The sequence below is a fragment of the Panthera onca genome, chromosome D1 (assembly GCF_046562875.1).
Source record: "Panthera onca isolate mPanOnc1 chromosome D1, mPanOnc1 haplotype 2, whole genome shotgun sequence".
Taxonomy (NCBI): Eukaryota; Metazoa; Chordata; class Mammalia; order Carnivora; family Felidae; genus Panthera; species Panthera onca.
The window spans coordinates 44,006,530-44,025,316 of NC_138348.1; the positions used below are offsets into that span (position 1 = coordinate 44,006,530).

Below are 18,787 nucleotides of genomic sequence, written 5' to 3' on the forward strand. Positions count from 1 at the left end.
ATTTGGAAGAAGGTTTTTAACAAGATGGTTATACAGGGTTCATCCATTCTAGACTTCTAATCTATTTGAATACAAGAAAGGATAGAAAATGTCAAGATTAAAGGATGCTCCCGTAGGGAGCTGGAGGAGAGGCAGTGGCAGGGGGGTGGTCATCTGAGCATCCCCAGGACATGGCAGGAATGACTCCTGGGAGAAAGGTTATCTCTCTACAGCTGTCTAGACTTTGGAAAATTGTGAAGAAAATAAGTTTCTCATTGAAACCCTCCTTTTCCTCTCTGCACCCCTTTGTTGAAACTCCACACCCACCTCCATCATCACCACCATGCCACCACCTCCAACAAATCAGTGTCATCATGCCTCCCATTCTGTCTTGCTTCTAATAAAATGGAATAAACTCATGCATGGATAAGCACAGTTTTAGGAACTTCCTCTTGCTGTGCTCTGTTTGCATTTTCCAACGTAGCTTATTTTAGGGAATGTTTAACTCATAAATTATTTGGTAAAGATTGAACTCAAGGCAAAGGTACTTTTTTTTTTCTAGTGGTCAAAGAGAGACTTTCATAAGGCTCCCCAAATCCCACCCAGAGGCTCAACTGCTTTGCCCGCCGTAGCTCAGTGCCTGACTCCTAGGAGTGCCAGGTAAATCCAAGTGGGCAAACCTGTTTCCATATACAACTTTGTCATCAAAATCATCATTTGGGTACTACCTCCCAGGGTTGGGACTAGTAGGAAAGCAAGGCATTTACCTTGGGAACAAAACTTAAGGGAGGCCCTAAATCTTGGTAATATTTTAATATAACTCTGTAAAATCAAAATTAATGCAAAAATCCACGATGGACAAAATATCAAAATTTTAATATGCTAACACCAGATATGTTGTTTTTCTCTTTTGTTTCAGGCTCCAGTGTGACTTGGCTTGGCACTTCTTTGTCTCTTACTTCCTTCAATTCTGATGAAATGCAACCGGGAATGCACATAATGAAATGTGCAAAGGAGGCACATTGGTGCTGGCTGCATTGCTGTGCACCGGGGGAGGACTGTCAGCTAAGCACCCGGGGTTCAGGCCAGCATCTTAGCTATTCGTGAACTGACAGGGAGCCTCTGAGACACTTTCACCTGATGCTTCCCCTCAGGATGAGTCATGGAGGGGCAATTCCCAAAGGGTAAGAAAAAGGATCTCGCTGGAGCACAGTAGCACTGCTCTCTGTTGAAACCATTACTGCTGTGCACACAGAAATGTCAGAGTCATGTACAAGGTTTTCACATTTGTTCACATACCCATTCCACCCTACATCCTGAAGTTGGGATCCCTGCCATGAAATAGTGAAATCCTTCATTTATTGTTCCACCAAACATCCCTGTCATATTAAAATCCAAGGACAAACTTTATTTATGTATTTATCGTTTTCTATAACTCTAGGAGCAGACGTGGGGACGAGGAACAAAGGGAGCTATTTCTCTTTGCTGAGCACTAACAGAATATAATAAATGGTGACAAGGGAGGATCTTTATTCCGAAAGATGTTTAGTGATTTTTGAGATTTTTCCCTGCTAGCTCTCAAGGGATGGTATGAGTGGGGGAGGAGGCATCTCATCAGTGCCGTTTGTCTATCAGACGGTCTCCAGTTCTCTGAAAATACAGCTGGGGGAGCATGCCAAAGAAAGGATGGTCCTTACTTAACGTGAATGGGAGGATATTTTTGGAATGGAAATTAATCCTTTTTAAAAATGAACGATGGGAGGGAGGCACTTCTGAACGGAGTACCAATACTACGTAACAGTTGTGGTTAGCCCAGGCATTACAAACCTGATGACGTTGGGGAAAGGAGGCACGACTAACCTCAGGCATCCTTTAGGTGATATTCCTCTGCTCCTGGTGCCTCAGCTTCAGAGTGTTTCACCTGCAGTCCCAATAGCCATCCTGAGTCATCTCCACTAGCCTCTGGTAAAAAATTGAGGACTGAATTTAGCATGATCTTCACAGTTACTTTTCCATTTTTCTAGAAGACCACAGAATGGAAAGATAGGTAACCTGAGTTAATCAGGTAAATGTTGTTTAATTATCACAGTCCTTAAGGGATCACTTATAAAAATGCTTCATACCATAATGTGTGCTGGGGTGGGGGGCTATTTCCCCCCTACCCTCCTAGATTCTTGTGGCTCTTCCACTAGTTAAACTGACGTAAGACAGATTAACTGGAGAAAAACATTTAATTTCATATGTGTAGGAGCACCATAAAAATATGAGACTCAAGGGCAAGTCTGGCAGTTGAGGCTCATAAACCAAACTGAGCTAAGGAATGGGATAAGGACCTGGGGCTTTCAAAGGGGAGGAGAGTAATTTACAGGGCTTTAAGAAGAGCAGACAGTTTGGTAATTAGATATCTGTCTAATGGGACACGGAGGAATTTGAACAAACAAGTCTTGCCAACTTCCCCACAGCTTACCACACTTAGCTTGTACTCTTTTGCAGTCATGTCTTGGTGACAGGGCCCTTCTTAGACCAGGTCCTCTAAGTTATTTTAGGCATTTAAGTGAGAGGTAAAAAGCTCTTCCTGAATCTTACCAGCCTTGATTGTCTTTAGCTCAAAATAACCCACAGGCCAAACTGGCACATTTTGGTGAGGCTCATTCTGAATCCATTCAACAAGAAGGGAAGAAAATCAGATGAATAATAAAACATGCAAAATAGTAAAATTATTTTCTCTTTAGACTGATGGTCAATTCTCTGATGGAGATTTTGAAAATTAGCAGGTTCAGCTAAAGACTGCAGTGCTGATAACCTCGCCAGTTTAGGACCTTGTTCCTGAAAAGGCACCCTAATAAAGGGCTGGCTACAAGGGAAGTAGGATCCACTAGCCCAGCGAGGGAGGCTATGCTAACATGTCCTCAATGCTTTTGGCGTCAACCCTCTGTAAACGGCCATCTGGCTCGGTGCCTCACCAGGCCTAGAGCAGAGCCTAGACCCAAAATGTCACACCTACCTCCTCACAGCCGGTTCAGAGCCAGGCAAAACCAGGAGTTACTATCCTGGGGAGCGCGAGGGCCCTTCAATCAGCCAGCCAATGGCTATGGAACCATATCAGGCCAGTGGGAGTGCGGGGAGGCTGAAGGGCGAGCTGGTCCCAGGATGGCGGGGATTTGCAGCCCCAGTTTCGGGCCTTGGGGGACCCTTGAGGGAGCTAAGGAGGACGCAGCGGTGCTCGGAGGCACACTCTTTCTGCTGCTCTTTGTGCTGGGGCCATCCCGGCCACGTATCTGCAACATCTACTCGCTGGCCGCCTCAGGCGAGCTGCCCTACGTCTGCATGAGAAAGCAGAATCAGGTGTACTGCCGCAAAAAGCTCCATGGACTACTGGCAGGGAGGGCCCCTGCCTTCCGGGGTGGACTTGACGCCTGCTTCTGGCTTCGGACAGGAGCTGCCAGGATCTTCTCCCCTTGCCCTCTCCCATAAAGGATAGCGTGGCGCGGAGAAATCCACTTCCTGCGTTGGGGAGGGAAGTCTTTGAGGCCTCGCCCCCAACAGGAAAACCCCCGCCTACTTGTGGTCGCCACGCTCCCAACTCCCACGTGAATCTGGATTTAAACTTCCTGCCCCTGTGGGCACAGCGGTCTTGCTTCCGCGCCTGCGCATTGGTGCTCAGGCCACACCAGGCGCCGTGTGTAGGCGACCGCCGCTAGCCTCAGGGAACCGGTCCTGGATCCAGCTTCTTGGCCCTGCGGGGCTGCATGCCGTCATAGTCAGGTTTCACCCACAGCTTCTTGGGAAAAATGAGGCGTCCAAATTCTAGGAACAAATTTATGGTTACTAGGACGTTCTTGGATGTTTGCGTTTGAGGTTTAGGTGTTTCCCGTGGGGATTAGAACGCAGGTGAAGGCCCTTGGCCAGGATGGGCTCTGGAAAATAATGGTGAAAGTGAATGAATTTATCACTAAAAATCAGTGCGGAGTCTTACAGCGCAGAGTGAGCAGTGTCGCCGTGACGGGCCAGGAGCATCCGCAGCAAACACGGAGACTGCGCAGCTGCGGGCCACCCTCCCTTCCAAGGTGACCTCAGGTAAACTCCAGACCACTGGGCCGAACTACTTCCAGCCTCTCCTACTAAGCACTTACAGTCTCACTGTCTAGAGAAGGAAAGTTCCAGCACAGAAATGCTGAGTGACTTGCAGACAGCAGCTAGGCCCCTCCATGCAGGGGACAAGGCCAGGACTCAAGCTTGTGATTGGAAGGGTGTCCTGACCTCAGAAGGAGACAGAAGTTTCCAGAGCATTGGCCCTGGCTGAGCTCACCTATTTTGTTTCGAATCCATCCATTCCTATGCAGCAGGCTGTGCCAGGCGCTGGCAATGAGGTGAGGAAGGCAGACACGGCCCGATTTCAGGGAGTTCGAGCCAAGTGAGAGCAAACCTGAATATCGACCCCAATTATGAATGATTAGAAGGAAAAGTAGAGCATTGCTGTTTGGCAATTGTGGTATTTCAGGTTGGGGCTTAAATCCTTACCCGAACCAGTGTTTCCAAGAATTACCCTAGGTTTCTGCAGAAGGTTCCTAAGGGTTTATATTGCTAGGGGAAGCTGGACTTGTGTAAAGCACATAATTCTTAGATTTTGTTGTTTGTTCTCCAGTTCTCCAAGAATTGAGTATTTCTATTATTTCCATTTAATATATTTGACCTCTGGTGTGTTGGTACAAAGCATCATAATATTCTAGAGGAATCCCATGATGTTAAAGCGTGAGACTAGAGGTTGGTAAAACCTGACCTTCTCTGAATTTTAATTTTTCCTCATGTGCATAATGAGAACAATAACTGAAAACAATAAAGTGCTATTCAGATGTTCTTGGTTGTTAATTATAGAACAGATTTATTAGGCCAAACAAATTTTTAAGGTATTTTTAAACCAGTTATTTGAAATAGATGGTTTCTTACAGGAAAGGCAACTAAGTATTTTGTATATAAATCTTTGAACTGGAAGGAACTCAGTATTTACCATGAACGGTCTTTTTGGATGCGGGTGTAAATTTCCTATCATAAGAGATTACAAATTAAATTATAAATGTGCTGGAAGAATGCTATCTTGGGATAAGTAGATCCTAGTACAATAGACAAGAATTTGGCAGGAATCATCAGTTTTATTGCTGATACAATTATCTGAGGTGACCACGGTTCTTTACAAACTGGGCTTTTTATTGGACTAGTAAAGTTGAATAGGGGCTAAACTGTGTCATTAGGTATAAGAAACACAGAGGAAAAGGAGGAGATATTGTTTGCCTGGGTCTGCCTTAGACTTAAATTGAAAACCCCAAACATAATAACTCTTCAGGCTATGGCAGCATTTGATCTTTATCCTAGTAGTGAAACACCCCTAAAGGTCTCCCATTATCTTAGAGGTGGTTCCCAATTCTGACAAAGTCTCAGAATTAGTATTTGTTGTTAAAATACTATACCTTTTTTTGGAAGTGGGAGGAAACACTTATCTCCTGTACTCTGCTGTTTTCTGTTTTCCTCTGTTCTCTCCTGTACTTCTGGAAGGTTGTGGAAATTTGCTTATAGGACTGACTTATAAATAGAATCTTATTTTTCCACTATTTTATTTCATAATTTGGAGATGTATGCTCACAGGAAAAAAGAAAAGAAAAACTTGGACTTTAAAATTGCTTATGAGAAATGACAATCACTTCAAATAACATCTACTTTTTTGCAGTCTGTGACTTCAATTATCCTTTATAATGCTTGAAAGGAAGACAGCCAGTTTCCAGGCAGTTGCCAGGGGCTGGGAGAAGAAGGAAATAGAGAGTTAGCATTTGATTGGTACAGAGTTGCAGTTTGGAAAATGAAAAGAGTTATGGAGATGGATAGTGGTGATTGCACAACATTATGAATGTATATAACACCACTAACTGTACACTGAAAAATAGTTAAGATGGTAAATTTTATGTTCTGTGTATTGTATTTTATCATAATAAAAATTGGAGAAAAGAAAGGGATAATTACCAGTGCTAGGTGTTAAAGATGAGTTATCATGGATCTTAGTCTCTCTCTTTTTTTTTAAATGTTTATTTATTTATTTTGAGAGAGAGAGCACAGACGAGCAGGGAAGGTACCGAGAGAGAGGGAGAAAGAGAGAATACCAACCAGGTTGTGTGCTGCTGTTGGCACAGAGCCTGATGCAGGGCTCAGAGCCATGAACCATGAGGTCATGACCTCAAAACCAAGAGTCAGACACTTAACTGACTGAGCACCCAAGTGCTGATTTAAAGAGTACACTCTAAGCACACCCAAGTGCCCCTGACTGATCTTAGACTTTGTCTTTGGTGTAAAAAGAAGGATTAAGACTTGGATACAAAAACAAAGAACAACAAAGAAAGATTCTTCTTGATCTAGACTCTGTTCTGAATCTTCATCTAAAGGATAGGCCTTGGGCCCCCTTTCCTGTCCCTGACCATCTCTCCTTCCAGGCTTAGTGCATAGTTCCCTAAGTTCTCACTGCACAATCTCAAACAGGTACATTTAATGCTAACAGCTTGTGTGAGGGATCCGTATTCACTCTTTTCTGTAAAACACAGGTATTAAGTTATTAGCATTCTCCAACTGCTGAGTGCTGTATAAGGCACTCTGAAGACTGCAAAGAAAAAGAGATAAACAACCCCTGACTTTAAGATACTTAGAATATCAGAAAGGAGAGAAAGGTGTTAACCAATTCCTATCATGTGTTCAGAGCTATGATAAAAATGCTGTTAACCTTGCTGCTTGGAGTGTGCTCTTTAAATCAGCAGCATTGGCATCATTGGGGTGTTTGTTCCCAGCTCAGATCTACTGAATTAGAATCTATATTTTAACATAATGATATGACTCATAATGCATATGAGTCACCTGGGGATGCCAATGCTGCCAGTGCATAGATCACACTTTGAGACACGAATTTATAGAGTACAAAGGAAAGGATAATTCTGCCCAGCTGAGTGAAGAGTGAGGGTGTCATTGCAAGCATCACAGAAGGGGCACCGTATGCATTGGGCAAAGAAGGATGGAAAAGACTTTGCTGAGCAGATGAAGGAAGAGGGCTAATGGATGGGCAGTCCAGGCAAAGGAGATAATATACATAAAGACTTAGGGCCATGAACAATATATTTGGGGAATAGTAAGTAGTAGCAGCAGTAGTAGTAATAGTGGTGGGAAAATGGATGAAGAGAAGTTGAAAATCTAGGCTGGGCCCATATTGCGAAAAATCTTTTATGCTCTGTCAAACACTATAAACAATAGGAATTTCAGAAGTTCTTTGAGTAGAGGAGCAACAAGATCGTATTTTCTCATTTAAGTGAAGAGGATCAACTGAATGGGAGAGGGCCAGACCACAACAAGAAGCCAGGAGGAAGTTATTGCAACAATCCAGGCATGAAGTGAATGAGGGCTGGAACTAAGGCAATAGTTATGGGAATGTATTTTGTTTTAAACTGCTAAGTTTGTGCTAATTTGTTATGCAGCAATAGATAAACACAGATTTTAGTGCCTAGAAGTGGGATCGTGCTGTAACAAATACATAGGAATGTGAGAGTAGTTGTGAAACCAGAGATTAGGCGATGACTGGAAGAGTTTTGAAAAGCATGCATGAGAAAGTTCAAATCCCATTGAGCAAACTGTAGTAGAAATCTGGACTTTAAGGACACTGCTGGTGAGGACTCAGAAGGAAGGAAGAACATGTTATTGGAAACTGGGGAAGGGGAGGTCTTACTATATAATGACAGAACCTTAGCATAATTACCTCCTGCAGTTATGTTAAAAGAAGAAACTGTGAGTGATGAACTTTGATATACAACTAAGAAGATTTCCAAGCAAAGTGTTGAAAGTGCCACCTGGTTTTTTTTATTTTTTTTTTATTTATTTTTTTTTTTTTATTGTTTATACCAGAATTTGAGAGACGAGAGATAAATTGAGGGAAGAATTCTTAAAACACTTGAGCAAAAAGGAACCCAAATCTACTGATTTTGAAAAAAGCTTAGTGTTTCCAGATAGCAGGAGAAGCTAAATTTAAGAGATTCACTCTTAGGAAAACATGCTCTAGAGAAAAGGCTGAGGTCATTACAGCATTTTGCTAAGACCTAAGAAAGATCAAAAAGGTCAGAATATTCAGTTACACTAAGTGTTCGTTTGAGATATTCAGAGTCTGCCTCACAGATCCTTTCACTCAAATCAGCGGTCTCCAGAAGACTTAAGAACATTGTCCCTGAACTATTTCAGTGGGAGCCAAGGATAGAGAAAGGATTTTCTTGAAAAGATTTGTGGGTGTGTCCTGTCTAATGGAGCAAATCCCTGTGAAACCGTGGAAGACCTGCAAGGCTCTTGGGGAAAAAAAAAAAAAGTTTTAGCAGAAATACTGCCAGTTTGGACTAAAAGGTATGAGAAAAGTACAAAATTAAATGAGGCTGTTGGACTCACAGATTCTACTCTTTAGAAGCAGGCTTATAAAACAAGAGAGCTGCAAAATGTGTTATTTTTCACGAAAAAGGAAGGATGATTCAGAGGGCAGAGCTGAGAGCCAGGGAAGATTGTTCTCAGGCCTTGAAACCTAATCAAGAGACATTTGCCCAGTGGATTTTTAGAATTACCATGTACCAATTATTCCTTTTTACCTTCCATTTCCTGCCCCTTTGAAACCAGAAAGTCTATAGCTGTTACCCTACGTCTGTCCCATCATTGTATGTTGGGTATGTAAAGGACTGTCTCTTTAGTTTTACATATCCATAGATGCAAAGTAATTGCCCCAGGAGTTGTACTTAATGGATTACATCCAGGAACCTCATCTACATCTGGAATTGACTTGGATGAAATTTTGGGCATTGAGCTGATGGAATGAGATTTTGGGAAACATGGAAAGACAGTGAGTATATTTTGCCTGTAAGCAGGGCATGAATCGCTGGGAGTCAAAGGGTGGATTTTGCTAGGTGGAATTCTGACATAGTCCCCAGGATTCCCACTCTTTAGGTGCACCACTGCACTGTCCCTTCCACTTGACTCGGAAAGGACCTATCACTTCTACCATTAGGTTATCTTAGATGGCAAAGTAGAAGGATTTTTCATATGTGTATAAAATCCATATCCATTGATTTTGTGTTACTCAAAAGTGAGACTGTCATGGGTGAGTTTGACTTAATTAGGTGAAAACGCTAAAGGAAAAACTGTGTCTTTTCTGAAGAGAGATTTTCCGCTGCTGGCCTTGAAGAAGCAAGCCACCATGAGTTCTGTGGACTTGGGGAAATATATTCTAACAACCAACATGAGCTTAGAAGAGAACAATGAGCCTCAAATGAGACTGCAGCCTGGTCAATACCTTGAATTCAGCCTTGCGAGACCCTGAGCAGAGGGTCCAGCGAATTACAATTTATGTATATAAGTGTAAATAATTTAACGAGATATATATATATATATATATATATATATATTTGTATATTATAAATAACATCTCCTGCAGCTTCTGTTTTTCTGTTTCTCTGGAGAACCCCAACTGATACACCTGTTGTCGTGCATATCTGTACTTTTCTACCTTATATTCATTAGTGTTTTGGCCATTGGCCATGGCTTACTACAGACGGCCCCCCTTTTATTCTATTTTTTCAATTAAAAAATATATTCAACTCTTAAATCAAGTAAAAAATAAAATTGGTGTTATAATTCATTGTTAAAATTATACTAGCTTTTATCATTATGCATGTGTATACCTTTATTGAGATCTTTATTTCTTCATATGGTAGCGAGTTACTATCTAGTGTCTTCTTATTTCCCTCTGCAGAACACCCTTGAGCATTTCTTGCAAGGCAGGGCTAGTGGTAATGAGCTCCCTCAGCTTTTGTTTATCTGAGTATGTCTTAATTTCTCTCTCACTTTTGAAGGACAGTTTTGCCAGATACCAGATTCTTTGTTGACGGTTATTTTGAAAGTGATTTTTGTACATTGTCCCATTGTCTTCTGGCCTCCAAAATTTGCTTTCTCTTTCTTTCTTTCTTTCTTGTTTTTATTTGCGTATAGTTGACACACAATGTTACATTAGTTACAATTGTACAACATAGTGATTGGACAGTTTATACATTATGCTATGTTCGCCACAAGCATAACCACCACCTGTCACCATACATCGCTATTACAATATCATTGACGGTATTCCTCATGCTGTGCCTTTTAGTCCCATGACTTATTCATTCCATAACTGGAAGCTGGTATCTCCCACTCCCCTTCACCCATTTTTCCCAGTCCCCAACCCTCTCCGCTCTGGCAACCATCCGTTAGTTCTCTGTATTTGTAGGTCTGGTTCTGCTTTTTGTATATTCATTCTTTTTTAGATTCCACACATGAATGAAATCATATATTTGCCTTTTTCTGATTGACTTATTTTAGTTAGCATAACGCCCTCTGGATCTATCCACATTGTCACAAATGGCGTGGTCTCATCCTTTATAATGGCTGTGTAATATTCCATTGTGGATGTATACTACCTCTTCCTCATCCATTCATCTCATTAGACAGTTAGGTTGCTTCCATATTTTGCCTATTGTAAATACTGCAACAAACAGGGGTGCAAAGGGCCTCCAAAGTTTCTGATGAGAAATATGATGTTCTGTTTGAAGGTCCCTTGTACGTGACAAGTTGGTTTTCTCTTACTGCTTTAAAAATACTCTGTCTTTGGTGTTCAAAAGTTTGATTATCATATGTCTTGGTGTGGGTCTATTGAATTCATCTTAGTTGAAGTTCGTTGAGCTTCTTGGTGTGTTAATGAATGTTTCGTCAAATTTAGAAAATTTTCAGGCATTATTCCTTCAGATATTCTCTCTGCTCCCTTTTCTCTGTGTTCTCCTTCTGGGACTCCCACAATGTGCAGTTTGGCCTATTTGAGGGTTTGCCACCGTCCCATAGGCTCCACTTGCTTTTCTTCAATCTTTTTCTTTCTGTTCCTCAGTTTCATATCTTCAGGTCTACTTATTCTTCCTTTTTTACTCTTCAGGTCAACTTATTCCTCCCTTTGCCTGCTCAAATATCTTTGAACCCCTGTAGTGAATTTTTCCTTTCAATTATTGTGCTTTTCAGCTCCTGATTTTTTTTTTTTGTTTTTGTTATTTAAATTTCTCTCTCTTTACTGATATTTCCATTTTGTTCATACATTGTTTTTTGATTTCTTTAGTTCTTTGAGCATCTTTGAGACAGTTTTTAAAAAGTCTTTGTCTAATAGATCAACCATCAGTTCTTTTTCAGAGACAGTTCCTGTTGTTTTATTTTTTTCCTTTGAGTGGGAAAAAGCTTCCTGTTTCTTTATATGCCTCATGATTTTTGGTTGAAACTAGACATTTGAATCCAATAACGTGAAAAGTTTGGAAATTAGATCCCCCCCTGCCCCGCCCCACTTCTACAACAGGATTGGCTGGTTTTGTTTTCTTCTTATTTATTGTTTCTTTTTAAAACATTTTTTTTTAACATTTATTTATTTTTTGAGAGACCGAGAGTGAGCAGGGGAGGGGCAGAGAGAGAGGGAGACAGAATCTGAACCAGGCTCCAGGCTCTGAGCTTTCAGCACAGAGCCCGATGCAGGGCTTGAACTCACAAGCTATGAGATCATGACCTGAGTCGAAGTTGGACACCCAACCGACTGAGCCACCCAGGCGCCCCTATTGTTTCTTTTTTAAGTTTACTTATTTTGAGAGAGAGAGCACACTCAGGTGAGCAGGGGACAGGCATAGAGAGAGGAAGAGAGAGAATTCCAAGCAGTCTCTGCACTGCCAGTGCAAAGCCCAATGCAGCACTCGATCTCACAAACCGAATCGGGAGATCATGACCTGAGCCAAAATCAAGAGTCGGACGCTTAACCAATTGAGCCACACAGGCATCCCTGTTTTTGTTATTTTGATTTTGGTAGGCTGTCTCTGTGCCAAGGACCAGCTATAGGTTTAATTTAAGGTCTTCTCAGGTCTTATCTCCCTGGGGATTCAGTCTCTTATTTTCTCTTATACTTAGCTTGCTTCTCCCCCCCCCCTCCCCCCCCCCCCAGTATCCTGGCATTTATGTCTGGCTCCCAAAAGGGGAAGGAAAGAAAGAAAGGTGAATTGGTGGGGAAAAGGCAGTTGGCCCATTAAATCCTTTTGAAGTAACGTTAGCTAGAGATGCATGTGGCTTGAAACAGTGAGGGGAAGTATAACAATAATGGCTGCCTGCCTGTGTGTGTGCCCTCAGTGATCAGAAGCAGCAGAGAACATATTCCCAATATTTGGAGAACAGGATCCTTTTAACCTACCCTAGCTCCCACAAGCTGTGTGTGAGCTGTTCCAGGAACATCTGCACAATTGCTTGCCATGAGGCTGATGAAGGGAGGAGATGGGTAGCTGCTACTGTGATAAGAACTAAAATTGACCAAAATTAACTGCAACTTATGGACCAAGCTTTCTCTTGGATATTGGAAACCTTCAAGAGACTCCAGAATTTCAAGATAGACAGATTCTGCAAGTGCAATTTTGCCTAGGTGGTTGGGTGATTCCTTGTGGTTCCTACTATGCCAGCCTCCCAGAATCCTCTCCTTGACTTTAATCTTAATATAAATAACAACCCCTTACTATTGCTTACAAAACACTCTAAGTATTACCTAGTTGCTCTCATTCTTGGTTGAAAAAACTGAGTATGTTTTTTAAAAAGCTGATGATCAGGCACCATCCATAAAAGTCTATTTTTAGCCTCATCTCTTTCCACATTATCTTTTACTCTCTGTCTCAACTTTGCTATACTTTCTGTTTCTTAAAAATGCTTTATAGTTGTGTGGAGTAAATATTTATCAACTGATGGCTGTCAGGAAAGAAAAGGCCTGGGTTGTAATGTTTGCAAAATTCCACTGTGTAACTACTCCCACTGTGTCTGGTTTCCAGCTACCAATGAGCTATGACTGAACACAAAGTTGGGAAGAGATGCTAACAATGGCTTATGTAAGCTGACATGAGCAGGCCCCATCATGCTATGGATACTATGACTGTGCCTCTGCGCTCTATGCCTGAATGCCCCTTAATTCTCCCATGATAGCCTTTCAGTCTTCAATCTCTAATAAAAGTTTCTTTCTTTCTTTTTAAAATTTCTTTTTTTTTAAAGTTTATTTATTTATTTAGAGAGAGAGAGCAAGCAGGGAGAGTCAGAGAGAGAAGGAGAGAGATGGAATCCCAAGCAGACTCTGTGCTGTTAGTGTGACATGGGCTTGAACCCACAAACCGTGAGATCATGACCTGAACCAAAACCAAGAGCTGGATACTCAACCCACTGAGCCACCCAAGCTTTTTAAATTTAAATTTCTTTCTTAAGGAAGCTTTTCCCTCGTTCTGGCTAGGCTACATCTTTGTTAAATATACCTATGCTGCAGTGTACGTTCCTGTTAGTTATATTTTATATTAATATTTGATATTTTTCCTATTTATCCACGCGTGAGAGTATAGACCACGTGTTTCCTATTCATCTCTGTATCACCACTATATTAGTTGTAGCCTGCATGGCACAATACATAGATTAGGTGGCTTAAACAACAGACATTTATTTTCTTAGTTACATAGGCTGGAAATTGGAGATCAGGATGCCAACACAGTCAGTTCTTGTGAGGTCTCTCATTGCAGAGCTGCCTTCTCATTGTGTATCCACATGGTACAGAGAGGGGGTGGGGAACACATGCAACTCTATGGTATGTCTTTGTAACAGGGTACTAATCCCATTATGAGGGCCCCACACTCATAACTTCAACTAAACCTAATTATTTCCCAAAGACCCCATCTAAAACTACCATAACATTATGGATTAGAGCTTAAACATTTGAGTCTGGATGAGGCTGAATGATTTGATCAGTCTTGGGAATCAGCCGAGCTTAGCACCATCTCCTAGATTTCATACCTGCCTTACAGACAGGCCCAGCATTCTTTGGCAGCTCCCCGGTTCTGGTGTATGTGACACAGCTTTCTGGTTTCTCTAGGGTTCTCTGGAGTTGCGTTGCATTTCTAGGACATACCCTGGGCCCAATCTTCAAGAGGCTTCAAATCCTCACCTCTGGCACCTAGATATTTTGCCACTTCCAGACATCCAGTCTTAAGTGACTGGGGAGGCACTCTCCAACAAAGGTAGTGTTTCTCAGTGATGGTCTGAAAAAGATCTGGTTATTTCACAAGAGATGTGTGGCATCCAACTGCTACTTTATAGGTTAATTTCCTATACAGTTTTAAAGCTCCTACCATGCTTCATGGGATCATCAGTAAATCCCCATATTTGGACAGAAGGACCAAATGTTCTCATTTGCAGAGAAGAAATAATTGACTAGACCTGATCCAATGACTGATGGGCTCATTCAAGCTCTTGTTATTTCTTACTTCCCCAGGTGCTTTTTTCTTCTGACATAATACTGTTCATTTTTAGATATGTAATAGGATATGTTATTCCCAGGAAAGCTTTTCTCTCTGGATTAGGTTAGGATATAGCCTCTTGTACTACTCAAAGGGTACTTTTAATCAAAATGAGTTCTAATTGCCCCCTTCCTTCATATAATATACACTTATTGCACACATACTATACTTGATTCTAAGTTAAGTGTTACAAGGAGAGCAAAATGCAGTCCCTGTGTGAAAGGGGAGGAATATTGGTTAGTTAACAATCAAATATTCACACTAATAAATGTATAAATTAAAACTGAAATGGTGAACTGAAGGAAAGGTATGTCTGCTTTTTGATATCAAATAAGAAAGAACTATAACCTAGACTCAGAGGGTGGTTATCTGGGAAAGCTTCTCTGAGGAAGCAACACTTAGCTGAGATCTAAGAGATGAATATGAGTCAACCGAGAATAAAGAAAATAAGGCAATAGCATGTGAAAAGGCTCCGTGATAGGAAGAACATGCAGATTCTTAACTGAAAGAATGCCAGAGTGCAGGGTGGGAAGGAGACCATGGTGAGAATTGTGGTTGGAACAATAGTCAGGTGCCACATTATACATAGCTTTGTGGACTCTTTTAAGGGTTTTGTACAAGATTTGGCTACACTTAGTGGGCAAGAAAATACAACTTTCCTAGATCTATAGGAGAACTAAACTCTCCAGGAAGTCTCTAGAGTACCCACCCTGCCCCCTTTATGGAAAAAATTAATCTCCTCATTGTTCTGGCAAGCCTGAGTAGAAGAGATGACCCCAGATTGATAGCGTTTGGCTCAGGGCCATACCAGAGACAAGGATAGAATATTTGTTAGTCTGTCCATAACTTATATGCAGCAGCTGCTACAAGAATATCTAGAAAAATTTCAAAAACAGCAGAAATATCTAAAGATCCAAACAATTAAAGAGCCTTCTCGCCTATACCAGATATATTCTTGAGAACGAATAGATAATTTATTTTTATTTTTTTTTTTTAACGTTTATTTATTTTTGAGACAGGGAGAGACAGCATGAACGGGGGAGGGTCAGAGAGAGAGGGAGACACAGAATCAGAAACAGGCTCCAGGCTCTGAGCTGTCAGCACAGAGCCTGATGCGGGGCTCGAACTCATGGACCGCGAGATCATGACCTGAGCCGAAGTCGGATGCTTAACCGACTGAGCCGCCCAGGCGCCCCACGAATAGATAATTTTGTAGACTAGATCCAGCTAATAAGATGGCTCATAGAAAACCAAGCCAAGCTAGGGCTCTCATGCAAAGAAAGTATGATTTGCTTTAAATCTCCAAAGTAACCAGTCTTTGCTTTAGAGGTGTGTTCTCAGTCACAGCCAATTCTCCCTGGAGAGTTGGCCCAAGGATAAATCTCTTGAGAACCAAGTGAAGCAGGAGAGCAGAGCTAGTGATTCTTCTATCAGAGGAATTTTCTAAGGAAATAATGCAAAGATAGAATGAGCTATCCTAGGAGATAGTGACCTCATAATTTAAAAGTATATTAGAAGATGACTTTGGGGGATGTTGTACAGAAGATTCAAGTATGTGGGTTGGTCTATATGGCCTTAATGGTTTCGTCCCATTATGAGAATCTTAGAGGCAGAGAATGATGTTAAAACAGTAGCTATAGGATAAAGAGCATTGAGAACTCAAAGGGAAAGAGGCTGGCTGTAAAAAGCACTCAATAATGAGAAAGAATAGAAGGACTTAATTTAGTCTGAAGTGGAAACAGCTTATGGCACTGTACCTAATCTTACCCAGGCTTTGGAATGGGGGAAAGAATTCTGGTATTGCATCCTTTCTGAAAACTGTGCTTCCAACTTGTACATCTAACTGCATGCCCTGATTATGATATCCAGATTTGGGGTTTGAAGTACAGTTATTGTGGTTTGAATGGATATTACTTATCCACAGCTGTGTAACAAATTACCTAAAAACGTAGCAGCTCAGAAGAACAAATATGTATTATCTCACACAGATTCTGAAGGTATGCTATCTGGGAGAGGCTCAGCTGGGTGGTTCTGGCTCAGGGTCTCTCTCGAGGTTGCTGTCCAGCTCTCGGCTGGATCTAGAATCATCTCTAGGCTCCCGTGGGGCTGAAGAAGCCATGTCTGAGCTCTCTCACTTGGTTGTTGACAGGCCTCCATTCCTTGACACATGGACCCCTCCACAGCCTGCTGTTGAATTGAGTGGCCTCACTTCATGGCATCTGGCTTCCCACGAAGGAGAGACTCAAGAGGGAGAGAAGTATGAGCAGGTGAGTGAAATGGTGCTCCAAAAGGAAGCAGGACTTTTATCTAGAACACATTAAGCTCTCTTACAGCTCAAGAAGATAATGTACTCAATTCAAAATGGGCAAAATAGTGGAACTGGAACTGGAAAGGGAAATACTATTTTTGAGACACAGGGAGAGACAGAGTGCGAGCGGGGGAGGGGCAGAGAGTGAGAGACATACACACAGAATCATAAGCAGGCTCTAGGATCCAAGCTGTCAGCACAGAGCCCCACTCGGGCTCGAACTCACAAACCTAGCGAACACGACCAGAGCTGAAGTCGGAGGCTTAACCGACTGAGCCAACCAGGTGCCCCTCAATGTACTCATCTTTGAAATGGGGACCATATTCCATCTTGACAAAATGTCGTTAGTAGACCTGTGCCAGTCCCCGAGATAGGCACGGATTTCCAAGAGCCTTCAGGTCCAAACGGGGCATTCCGTGAGAGTGCAATCTGTTTTCCACATTCCCATCTTGTATGGGTTCCTAGAATGTGGTTCCTGGCTGGTCTGTCATGTGGACAAGGAGCTAGAAACCCCGCCCAGCCTCAGCCTGAGGGTGTAAGACACCAATGCTTCCCAAGCCACCAAATAAACCTCCGGCCTTTCCCTCGTCCTATCTGCCATCCATCACCTCTAGGTCCTCAGCCTGCCAGAGCCGTTTGCCCAACTGCCCCTTGCTTCCGGCTGCTGTTGGCCAAGTTGTCCCAATGGTGTGCAGTCCCAGCCCTGCACCCCCCCGCATCTCCCGCTGGAGAGCAGAGCTCACATGAAGGTACTGAAGAGTCCCTGCGGACACTAACGCTCACATTCAAAGCTTTCACACACACACTCATTTCTGTCTCCAAATCATGTACCCACTCCCCAGAGCACAGGCAGGCACGGGGGTCTGACCCACGAGACCTCCATGTGGGTTTTCTCCTAATCGCAGCCCAGCCTGCCTCCGAGTCTCTCATAGGGTCGTGTGCACACAAGCATGATGCAAGTCCGCTCTTATCATACCTGCCTTCTCATTTAAGTCTGCTATCTAACATGCAATTATACTCAATCCCAACCCTCTCCAGGACCCATCCCACCTGGAGGGTTTTAGGACCCGCCCACCTGATCTTTCTGCACCCCTCTTTCCTAGAGGTCCTGGGTGCCTCAGCGCAGAGAGTATGGAGCTTCTCATGGTGCCCGGGATCTCCGGGTCTGACCGTCCTCAGCATCTACACACCATCCCAGTGCCGCATGCGTGGCCACGGCGGCAGTCAAGGTATTGGAGCCACAGTGGGTGGGGACTACATCACTGGCTGTGGCCCACAGAGACCCCACTTAGATTCTTGCAGACATAGCAGAAACATTAGCCTGGGTACATTGTATGTGATCCGGGCAAGGGTATCCTCAGTCCCCAAAAGCCTTTGCGTTGCATAGAACTCACCTGGCTTCTGACATGTCTCCTTCCCTTCCAACTTTGTGCCTCTGTGTTGAGGACAACTAGCTTCCGAGATGCGTCCATATCGGATTTCCTCCCGCTTAACTCCTGGTGCTGCCCCCACCGTGAGGGAGTAAGTTCACGACTGGGGAATTGGGGGTCTAACACTCCCTCTTCTTGGGATACCTGGGTGGCTCACTCAGTTAACCCTCTGACTTTGACTCAGGTCATGTTGTCCAGGCTCACAAGTTCGAGCCCAGGTGGGGCTCTGTGCTGACAGCTTGGTTACTGGAGCGTGCTTCCCATTCTGTGTGTCTCTTACACTCTGCCCCTCCCCCACTCATCCTCCCTCCCCTTCTCTCAAAAATAAACAAACATTAAAGAATTATAAACAAACAAACAAACCTCACTCTCCTCACAGCAGACTGGCAGGTTCTCCCTTCTAGTGTGAACTGCAAAACTATTCTTTTCTGAGTCCATCCTGATTTACCAAGTAAAGTCAAGGAAGTTTGGACCTTTGTGTGTGTGCAGGTTGCTTAATTTATGTCCAGCTATCTCTGAAACCTCTCCCAACTTAAGGCTAGTGTGTAAGTTGTCAAGGAAAATACTGATTTTAAAATACTATTTTGCCCTTGATTTTGGAATCTTATTTCATAACTTGCTGTGAGGAGGATGTGTTGGGCTCCGTCCGCATC

General features: G+C 42.8%; 1 long non-coding RNA gene across 1 annotated transcript; it reads left to right on the top strand.

Moving 5' to 3' along the window:
* The first annotated feature begins 3,889 nt into the window (after positions 1 to 3,889).
* LOC144613087 (uncharacterized) lies at positions 3,890 to 17,927 on the top strand. The gene is made up of 3 exons (XR_013550395.2): positions 3,890 to 4,056; positions 16,546 to 16,663; positions 17,808 to 17,927. It is a non-coding gene; the product is annotated as an uncharacterized LOC144613087 (long non-coding RNA).
* The last annotated feature ends 860 nt before the right edge of the window (positions 17,928 to 18,787 follow it).